A 10,290-nucleotide genomic window follows, 5' to 3' on the forward strand; every position below is an offset into this window, starting at 1 on the left:
ATAGCTTTAATGTATTAATATAAGATTTAGTACACCATTAATCATTGTTCTTCTCAATGAAAAATGTCAGTGGCCCATTGAAGTGATCACAGTGTTTGCCAGAAGTTCATTCTCTATCTGTTGTTCTTTTTAAAAATATTTGTTTATTTTTGGCTGTGCTGGGTCTTCATTGCTGCAAGGGATCTTCTCTAGTTGCAGGGTGTGGGGGCTACTTTCTAGTTGTTGCATACAGTTTTCTCATTGCGGTGGCTTCTCTTGTGGAGCACAAGCTCTAGGTGCTCGGGCTTCAGTAGTTGCTGCAGGCTCAGTAGTTGTGGCTCACGGGCTTAGATGCCCCTCAGCAAGTGGGATCTTTCCCAACAAGATATCAAACCTGTGTCTCCTACACTGGCAGGTGGATTCTTAACCACTGGACCACCAGAAAAGTCCCTATCTATTGTTCTTGAACTGCACATTTTGTTTTGAAATGGGGTGGAAAATATAGACGTTATTTCTTCGGTCTTACTATAATGTTTCCATTTCTCCAGATAGAATAAAATCATTCAAAGATGAACCTCTCTTCTGCTCTTCTCGCTAAATTATTCCTTCTTTCTCTTTCCCCTGCCTCCCCATTGCTAACTTTCCAAATAAACAGAAAACAGAGAGCCAGGGATACCTAATTTAGACAATAATCAGCCGAGAAAGCTTCATTTTGCTCTTATCTCAGAGCCCAAAAGCAGATGTATATGTGGCTGTCAATCAGTTTTAGTGCTTTGTAAACTTCTCAGCTGTTTAACTTTTTATCTTAATGATATGTTACTCAATGTAAAAGCTCTCTCCTGTAGTCATTTATTTATAATTAATTTGCACAGACATTGCTCACTGATAGCTTCAAGAATCATACTATTCTCAAAAGCAATGTAATGTTTTGTCTTTCTTTAGCAAAGCAAAGCAGAAACTACTGAATTCACAATAATCCAGTTCATGAATGCAGGTACCTTTGATCCCAAACTTTTTTATTTTTCCTCACTAGACCATCTAGATTAGTTACATTTTTAGCTCAAAGGTGTTATGAAATTGGGCAACCCTCTTTTGACAGGTAAATATTGACAGTGTTAGGATCACTGATAGATGTTTTATTTTGGCAGGGCTAGAAGACTGGGGACATCAGTGGAGTCTGTAATCTGAGGCTCATTCAGGTTGCAAAACTATTTTCACTGAAATCAGATACTTTAGTCTTAAACAAATCACATCAGCCTTCCTACATATTCTCCTCTATCATAGATCAACAAGGGAGTATGTTGAGGCATAGTAGTTGACCTTATCAGGTTATATTTCATAGGTTATGGAAACAGAGCTGCATTCAGCATTTTAAGTTTCTTCTTTAATCTAGAAACCCTTGTAGAAGGAAAAATGATCGGGTAACCTACCGCTGCACTTTAACATTTTGCGTAGTAATATTCACCTACAGGTTGAAAATATCATTATATTTCTGCTGTAAGATCCAAAGAAGAGTTTTGACCAAAATATCTGTGTCATTGTTACCATCTTTGGCCAATCAATCTCCTAGCCACTGCTCAGCTTAACCCAAGCCCAAGAAACAGGTGTCTTATTTGATAGGTCCATTGACTGGACCTCAACTTGGTTAGCATATATCACAAAGCTCTTCTTTGTGAACATCAATATTTAATATTGTAATGAGCCTTCAATTAGGAGTTGATGATAAAGATGTTCTGAGTTTATCAGACTTACCCAGTTGTGTTTGAATCCATATCATCTGAAAAACTAAAACTAAAATATGTTTTAAAAATTATTTTACTCTTGGAAAACAAAGGAGTATATCTTTAATAAGTACTATTGACAAGAGCTACTAATGTGAAGGGAAGTATACAGTCTATTTTATTTGAGTTTATTTTGACCTTGCTATTTTGTGATGTCTTTTCTTTTTTTTTTTTTGGTTTTATAGTTTATTTTTTTAAATGAAGAAAGAGAGATTGTGAGAAGCAGTCATTCCAAACAGTCTCCAGAACACAATTTCCAGCTACCAGTTCAAAGTATTTGGCATTACAGGCAATAATTTATAACCCTCCATTAGATCCTGCCATTTGCAATCATCACAGTTTTGTTATTTTTATCTTGAAAATTGTGTTCTCCCAGGCTGCCATTCAAAGAAAAATATACCAAAATATAGATAAAACCAATCATTCTGTCATTTCCTGTTCTGCATCTTAGCGGGGGTGATGGTGACAGATGAAAAAGCTTTGAAAGAAGGATTGCCTATGTGTATCAACCCAAACATAACTGTTTTGCATTGTCAGATAACAATGCCGACTGGAGCAATGAGAAAATAAACATGGACAGGGGCATCAGTGGAAAAGTCCATCACTCAATTTCTACCAATAATAAATAAATGGAGAAAAAATATATATTCATTACATGGTTGAAAGACCCAAAGCCCATAGCATTTAGAAATGCAATTTCCAAACATCCTGCGAGCATTTTCAGAAGCTGTAGCTGAATATCAATAGGGTATTTGTTCATCCCCAAAGTCATGTTGTTGCTATTTTTTTTTTCTTCTCCATGTTTTAACATGCGGTACTTTCTTTACTGATCCAGTTAAACATAAACATAGACAAGGAGTGAGTCAAAGCTACTATAAAATTGACAACTATATTGGAGATGAGAGAAGTCGGTGAAAATAGGTATCTGTCATGGAGAGACAAACATTTTGAGGCTAAAGCATTTATCAAACCTTCCAAATTAGAGAAGTTTTGCTGTTAATCAGCTGACATTATCATTAAATCAGGACTCGCACAGTTTTGCAACCATCTTAACAAGATGCACTGAAATGAGCTAGAATGATGAGTGTCTGATAAAAGGTGATAAAATCAATGGAAATACTGTTTTGCATTTTCAGGACTGTATTCCGGTTCTAAATATGTAAATGGCATTTTTGGATTGATCTGACCAGGCTAACTAGCTGCTAGTCAGACCAACAATCGAAATGGAGAAGTTGGCTTTTGTGAATTGGATCCGATTTTCTCCAAAACCTGGCAATTTGAGTGACACATGAAAGCAGAATACTTAATAGACAGTGGGTACACTTTCAATTTTTACTAAAAATGAGTTTATTTTCTCTACCTCCTGTTTCATTTTCCTCCAAATGAAAACAGTCACTTGACTTTCAGGATATACATTGAATAGCTTTTCCAATCTTAATGTTTACGGCATTCTTCTCAGAATTTCTTTCTACTTCTTGCCTGTTTTATAACATGGAGCAAAAGAAAAATTGTCTTAATAAGATATATAAGCTCCAGAGATATTAGTTGCATCTGGAAATTATTCAGGATGCTCATTTTCTGCTCTGGGACTTTGTTTTTTACTTTCCTGGTGGCTTAGACGGTAAAGCGTCTGCCTACAATGCGGGAGACCCAGGTTCAATCCCTGGGTCAGGAAGATCTCCTGGAGAAGGAAATGGCAACCCACTCCAATATTCTTGCCTGGAAAATCCTATGGACGGAGGAGCCTGGTAGGTTAGAGTCAGACACGACTGAGCAACTTCACTTTCACTTTTCACTTTCATATAAGGCAATGCAAGAACAAGCTCTACCTCCCTCCTGGTCACCTGTCATTATGATTTTTCACAGGAAATGTGTGTTTAGGAGCATTCAACCTTACCAGCATCCAGCTGAAAGTTCCTTGGCTTCTTTTCTTGTTCTTGCCACAGACTTTCTCTGGGTCAACAGAAAGACAATTGGAATTGCAAATATTGCAGGATTTTAAAAAAATAAAAAAACTTGATTTATTTGTTTTATTTTTGGCTGTGCTGGGTCTTCCTTGTTGTGAGAGCCTTTCTCTAGTTAAGGAAAGTGGGGGCTACTCTCATCACGGTGGCTTCTCTTCATGCAGAGCATGGGCTCTAGGGCTCCCCAGCTTCAGTATTTGAGGCACGTGGGCTCAGTATATTTGTGGCTCCCTGGCTCTCTTTAGAGCACAGGCTCAATAGTTGTGATGCACAGGCTTAATTGCTTCATGACACATGGGATCTTCCCGGATCAGGGATCAAACCCCTCTCCTGTATTGATAGGTGGATTCTTTACCACTGAGCCACCAGGGAAGCCCTCAGAATTTTTTTTTTCTGTATTATTTTCTTGAGTTATAAAATTAAAAGACCAATGTGAACATTTTCAGATTAGATATAAAACTAATGATTATCAAAGAAATGTTCAGTCTCTTCTTAATATAGAGAGCAAAATACAAGAATCTTGCTCTTTTTTAGGTTTGAAGATATAACGACTCAGTCCAATAAGAAAGGGGCTCTAATCTCTTCATTCCTCTAGGTTAGATATATTAATGTCATAGGTTAGATATAAATTGCAAGGAATATAAAGCTATGTATGTAACATCAGAGGCTAGAGAAGGAAGGGACCCTCAGAGATGAGAGGAGTGAAACTCCCTAGTGGAGGTCAGAGAGATTGTAAAACTGTCATTTGAAGCAGAGCTGGGACGCTACCACCTGTCTTCTTTCTTAAGTGTGTATACTGAAGATATGTATCCAAGAGGAGTGGTATTAATTCAGATTCCATTAACTTGAAATATGCTATCATTTGACCTGGTCTTTGTGTAGTTCGGTTTTATGCTCTCTCTAAAAAGTGACACATAAAGGGTACTATAGAAAATATTTAACCCATTTGAAAGGACTATATTTAACAACTTTATCACATTAATTAGGTTTGTCTAACTCGATGCTGCTAGTTGCAGACCATGGACTCATAGGTCACGATCTGGAATGATCTTGAAAGCTCATCTGGTTTAGCCTCTGTCTCCTGACCAATAAAACTCTCTTCTATTCATTTTACAGTAAAATCTGCTCATGAAAGGAAGTAGTTGATACCTCAAAATATCTTGTGAGCACTTAGGCTTATTGTCATCATTGTTGCTGTTTCTCTGGATATAACAAAACTGTGTTCTTGAAGTATTCTATAATTCAGAGTTTCTCCAAGATGTGATTATCCCCTCTCCCCATTAGTATCATTTGGAGGAGTCTTACTATATCCATATCTGCTTTTACTCAATTTTATATACAGATTTATGTCCTAATGTGACTATGCCATTGTTGCTCTATTTTTGTCTATTCTGTCTATTTAAAAAACATAGTTTTCTTTTTTAATAAGTGATCTAGGCACTTCTGTTTTTATCAGATAATTTCCTGGACCATGCTGATGAATTATGTTGTAATCTATATGAATGACAAGTAGCATCAGTCTGGGATGGAAAATGTGTGTGTTATTTGCAAGACATAGCTCTAAGTTAATGAGATTGATTGGGTGTGTGCCTTGGGAACACAGTTTTGTACTTTCATAACCATTCCTTGTATGATTATAAATTTGTTTCCCCCAAAACAGTTAATATTTACAGGACAAAACTGCCCTTCAATCTTTTTGGAAACAGACTTGCTGATAAGTAAATTTGGAAATATAGCTCCGCATAATGCTTTGCAATCATCCTCTTCCAGGAGCGGATCATATAAATTGGACTGGACTGGTAGAGCTCATAAAAGGCCTTTAAGCCAAATAGGCAAAGAAAAAAAAAGCTGCCAGGGCAGCTACTCTTATTTGCTAAATGCTTTTTATTTAGTTTCCTACCTATGAAGTTAAACCCCTTCTTCAGTCACCTAGCCTTCCTCCCAGGAGCACCTGAAAGAAGGTTTGGAAGGAAACAGGGAAGGTAGGCTGACCTTCTGTTACCTATTAAGTAAATGGGTCCTGCTTTACACCGTGAATTGATGTAATGACTGGGGAAAGAGAGATAGTGGAATGAATACAATAAGCTCAAGGTAAATAGGAATTTCCTGCTGTTACTTAGTGAAAGTAATGATTGTCTAATTGTGATTACCCATGATTAGGAGCTTGGATTACAAAGTAGAGGGGAGAGAGAGTCTGTGGCTCTCTCTCCAGCGATGATAAGGCAGAATTCCACATCATAGAGTTGACCACGGAGGATTTTGTGATAATAAAGCTGTGTCTTTGAAACACGTAAAAGCCTAAGGTGCAGCATGCCTTTCCCCTCGAATTGACCTTCAACTCAGAAGCATTTGTTCTGTGTCTGAATACACTACTTGGCATCTGTAGGTTACTGTGTCACTTCCCTAGGATGGGAGTTATTCATGTTAATATCAGATTATCTCCACGTCCTTACTCCTGATTGTCTCTCCAACACCTCTGGCTGTGTAATGATGTTCTGCATCTTCACTGTCCAGGATTGCAGCCACTAGCCACATGTGGCTGCTGAGCACTTTAAATGCGGCTGGTACGACCGAGGAACTGAATTTTTAATTTTAATGAATTTAAGATTGAATAGCCTCTTGTGGCATGGAAATTGCATTGCTTTGAAAATGTCACCAGCTATGTCGCTTCTGGCATCCTGAGACTATTAGAGGTGCTCACCTCTAGGGGGAGCTCCAGACCTTCGCTCATACCTCTCACTTCTCACCAAGTTAGCCGCTCAGTCAGGTCTTACTCTTTTGCAACCCCGTGGATTGTAGTCTGCCAGGATCCTCTGTCCATGGAACTCTCCAGGCAAGAATACTGCAGTGGGTAGCCATTTCCTTCTTCAGGGGATCTTCCTGAATCAGGGATCAAACCCGGGTCTCTTGCATTACAGGCAGATTCTTTACCATCTGAGCCATCCAATTACTGGTCAGAGCTTCCCTACCCGATGAGATCAAGTGTTACTCAGGATTCAGAATACAGATTAAGCACTGAACAGTGAATGTCGAGGAAAAAGATCATGGCGACAGTGTAAATCTATCTTAATATCCACAGAATCTGCATGGTCAGGAGGCAGTCAGTGCCTGAGGCCCAGAAGGGAGACTCGCTAACTAGCTCCCAAAGCCTCGAGTGCACGCAACTCTGCCCTCTCACGGCTCTTCTTTCCTCTCAGCTCTCAACTCTATTCTAAGAGTTAGATATCCGGAAGCACTAAACGAACGTGTGAGAATTATGGTGCTTCGTTCATGTAACACTATAAAGAAAAATAACATTAGAGAATAAATGTTAAAGAGAGTCAGTGGGCTTCCCAGGTGGTACTGGTGGTAAAAAGCCCATCTGCCAATGCGGAAGATGTAAAGGACGTGGGTTCGATCCTTGGGTAGGGAAGATCTCCTGGAGGAGGGCGTGGCAACTCACTCCATTATTCTTGCCTGAAGAATCCCATGGACAGAGGGGCCTGGCAGGCTATGGTTCACAGGGTCGCAAAGAGTCAGACCGACAAACAACTTACCATGCGTACACTCACACACACAAAAAGAGGGTCAGCAGAGATTTTTGAAATGTACTGTTGCACTAAGCACAAGGGTGAGTCGGTTTTTAGATAACTAGGGACTTCCACGTCTATGTTCCAAGCACTTTTCTGTCGGTTCAACAGCTATTTCCCTGTTTTGGCAAGACCTCTGGGTCTTTTGGGGCAGGCAGCCCAAACCAATCCTATAGCAAGGGTCAGTAAATAACTGCTTTCTCTTATTCTGTCTCTCACGCCTTTCCTCTAAGTTTGGATCTGCATCTTTCCCCATTCAGAATTAAAAGCCAAAGACCTGGGATAGTTTGGGGATACGTAGATAAGGAAGACCCAGTGACCCAGTGACCATGGTTTATGTTGTTCCTTTAAGTTAATAGTTCTTAAACTTGAGCCCCACATCAGAATCACCTGGAGGGCTTGTTAAAATGCAGCCTCTGGGACTCACTGTAGAATGTCAGACTTCGTAGGTCTGCTGCTGCTGCTAAGTCGCTTCAGTCGTGTCTGATGCTGTGCAACCCCAAAGACGGCAGCCCACCAGGCTTCCCCGCCCCTGGGATTCTCCAGGTAAGAACACTAGAGTGGGTTGCCATTTCCTTCTCCAATGCATGAAAGTGAAGTCGCTCAGTCGGGTCCGACCCTGACTCTTAGCGACCCCATGGACTGCAGCCCACCAGGCTCCTCCGTTCATGGGATTTTCCAGACAAGAGTACTGGAGTGGGGTGCCATTGCCTTCTAGGTCTAGGGTGGGGCCTAAGAACATGTATTTCTAACAAGTTTCCAGGTGATGCTTATGAAGCTCGTTCAAGGATCAGCTTTGAAACCAGCTGTTTTACCAACTACAGTTGGTAATGATAACTTATCTCAACTTCTCTGCCCGCTCTGTCATGTCTGTGTGTATGTATGTGTGTTTTTATATTGCCAGGGAACTCTTTGAGGAGCAGTTGTGGCTGAGGGCAAGATGCAGCATTTCTGAATCCCCTGATCAAATGCAGCCTTTATTTTATTTTATCTTTGGCTGTGCTGGGTCTGTGTTACTGCCCACGAGCTTTCTCTAGTTGTGTCGAGTGAGATCTACTTTTTGTTGCGGTACACGCACTTCTCATACGGTGGCTCCTCATTGCAGAGCACAGCCTCTAGGTGCTCGGGCTTCCGTAATTGCAACACATGGGCTCATTATTCCTGGTGCATGGATTTAGTTGCTCAATTGCATGTGGGATCTTCCCAGACCAGGAGTTAAACTCATGTTTCCTGCATTGATGGGCAGATTCTTAACCACTAGATCACCAGGGTGTGGTCTAAATGCACTTTTAAAATAATGTTTGAATAATACTGCCCAAGAATGGGACTTGAATATTGTTTCTATTTTCTATTCTCTTCTTTCAATACTACCAACTTTCATTAATTCTACTCTGTATTGGCAACCCTATGACTTTTCATTTCCTGAGCTATATTTCAGAGTCCAGGATATTGGCTAAAACAGAAAGAATACAACCAGCCCCCTCATGTAAGAGATAAGAAATCAGAACCAGGCTCCCAGAACTTTGCCATTTTTTTCCTGCCTAGGGGAGAGGCAGAGCCTGGGTGATAATTGCTGTGCTGTTGTTAGATCCATAGGACCAAACATTTTTCTTTGGCAGGAAGGAATTAAGGTTGAATTGAAGGTCTTAAGAGGTAATGGAGAAAGGAAATGAGGCTGCCTCGGGCCATTTCTGAAACAGAGAATTAATGTTGGGACCTTGGTCATCACCTGCTTCAGTGGAGCACATCTGTGAATGGGCTGCTCATCAGCATCCCCTGCAGGGCTTCCTCAAAACACAGCAGCCTGGACCTCACTCCTAAGAAGGTCTGATTCAGTGGCTCTCATTTCATCAATAAGGCACCCAAGGAGATTTATTTATTATCCCACTTACTGGCATAGTGGGATTTGAAATAGTTGCCTGAAACAACCAGTGTTGCTTCCGCATATGTTTCCCCTCTTTAAATTATATGACACTAATGACTCTCCCCACAAGGAAAAAAGTCTATCTTCATCCCCTCACTTACAAATGGTAGTATTGCTGGTAGGGGCAAAGGAATCATATCTTTCTGACCGTATCACAATGTTAAAATGCTGTAGAAACAGGAGGAGTCTCTCATGCTTAACTCTTCTATGAGAGGAGTCCACTTTTATATATGGTCTACATATCTTAGAGCTTCAGAGACACACTTTTTAAATATCCAAATGTTCCCAGACACTCTGCAATCAATTTCAACCCTGGATAATTGCACTCTTCCTATCCAAGGGCAGTTTCAACAGGATATGATAGATTTTGGGTTTGGTTTCTTTAAGTTCCAGTATCTCAAGAAGTGCTATTATGATAATCCCACTTTATCCCAGGTAGTGGCTGACCTCCAGGGAACTTAAATATTTTGTTATTAGTTCTTATTAGGTATCAAAATTGAGGTCTTCTGAAGGAGATAGGAAGTGTTATTACTTCCATTTTACAGATAAAGCAGTCAAGTCCCAAAGGCTAAATGATTGTTTTGTAGCCTCATAGAATCCAGAGCCCTTGTGTTTCTGGGGTCAGGGATGTAAGATCCAGAAATAAAAGCAAAAACAAAGTCCTGCCATATGAGATATTTGTCTTGTCATCTCCTAACCTAAAAGAGAGTAGACTTTCTTTCTGACAAATATGTCATAATTTATACTTGAGTCACAGAATCACAAAACACCTTTCTTTCTCCTCATTTTTTTTGCTTTAAAAAGAAGATAGATTCCGGCATGAGATGTTAAATATCAACTTTTAAAAAGTCGAACGTGTTTCTCTTTTGTGTAAACAATCAACTGTACTCAGAAAAATCTCCCTGGATTTGGAGCTTTGCAGAAGCATGTATGGGACTTAGAAACTCGGCACTTCTCCACAGATTCCATCTTTATTGCCTCTCATCTTTGTGATAAGGGTGGCTGTGTGTAAATATTGACCATCCAGAGAAGGAAGATGCAACTGTAGGTTAATTCCTCCTATTTGTGCCCAA

The 10,290-nt window shown here is 40.0% G+C and overlaps 1 non-coding gene across 1 annotated transcript; it reads left to right on the plus strand.

Annotated features, from left to right (window-relative positions):
- Positions 1-3,363: 3,363 nt before the first annotated feature.
- Positions 3,364-3,436, plus strand: TRNAC-ACA (transfer RNA cysteine (anticodon ACA)). The gene has a single exon. It is a non-coding gene; the product is annotated as a tRNA-Cys (tRNA).
- The last annotated feature ends 6,854 nt before the right edge of the window (positions 3,437-10,290 follow it).

The sequence above is a fragment of the Budorcas taxicolor genome, chromosome 4 (assembly GCF_023091745.1).
Source record: "Budorcas taxicolor isolate Tak-1 chromosome 4, Takin1.1, whole genome shotgun sequence".
In the NCBI taxonomy this organism is placed as follows: domain Eukaryota; kingdom Metazoa; phylum Chordata; class Mammalia; order Artiodactyla; family Bovidae; genus Budorcas; species Budorcas taxicolor.